Source organism: Ostrea edulis, chromosome 1 (genome assembly GCF_947568905.1).
Source record: "Ostrea edulis chromosome 1, xbOstEdul1.1, whole genome shotgun sequence".
Lineage (NCBI taxonomy): Eukaryota > Metazoa > Mollusca > Bivalvia > Ostreida > Ostreidae > Ostrea > Ostrea edulis.
Genome location: NC_079164.1, coordinates 84295647 through 84296753, shown reverse-complemented (window position 1 = coordinate 84296753; position 1107 = coordinate 84295647).

Genomic DNA, 1107 nt, shown 5'->3' with positions numbered 1-1107 from the left:
GAATGCCGAGTCCGATCTATTTCTCAAACAGCAGAAGACATCAAGTTACATCCAAACAACAGCTGCAGGTAAGGTATGCAGATATTTTACAAAGCAAAATAGTTGTCATTATTACATCAGAAGAAAGAGAAAGTATTCTAAAGAGAGTTTTAAAGATAAATCTACACAATATAGGCCCAATATCGAACCTTGTACATTTGTTGCTCATCATACTATATACAGTAATCAATATGTACAGACACCTGATCTGAGGCGTGGATAGCTGGTATAGATCTAACGTACACCCGTATAACCCCTACCCAAGAAAAAACTAAACAATACTAATAATTTCTCCAAAATATGTGATTTCCCCACCGATCACCTCCATAAAACGTTTTGAATGAATCGGTTTATGTGTAAAAGTTTGCAAAGTTACTTGTTAACAATAAGGGCTACCCGTTTCGACATGTCATGTTGATTATTTACATATGTATAAGGTTAGATGTGTATTCATATATTATGACCCAAGTACCTGTGAATTTTAATAAAAAGTATGTCCGAGAGTTCAAAAGTCCTTTTAAAAAATTTATCAATGAATTTACATCATAGTCAGAAATTCAAATAAACCTGGTTTGCATCTACTACTGGCAGTCAATGGATTTATTACCAAACATAAATTGGACAAATAAAAAATTAATCAAATTTTCAAAATGAGTATGCGTCAAAGTATGTGTGTGTATATATATATATATATATATATAAACCACCATATATATATAAAAACCACCCAGGACCCTGAATTGTACTTGTGTACATTTATGCACATTGCATGATAAAATCATTAAAAAAAAAAAACAGCTGAAGACAATTACACACATGCTCATTAAATCCTTCACCAATATGGGGATTGATTGTTACTGTTTCAACAATGAACAATTGGGCAACATGATTTGCAAGTTTTTTATTTACATCCAAGAAATGTTTGCAAAAACGAACCAGTCCTGTAATGCCTCTATACTTTATTTAATATTATCATAAAAATTATTCACCATGAACAAGTGTATCACTGGTAAATTGTGAAATGAAGTCATGAATAAAAGTTGGCTTATAGTATAGTATCTTATAATC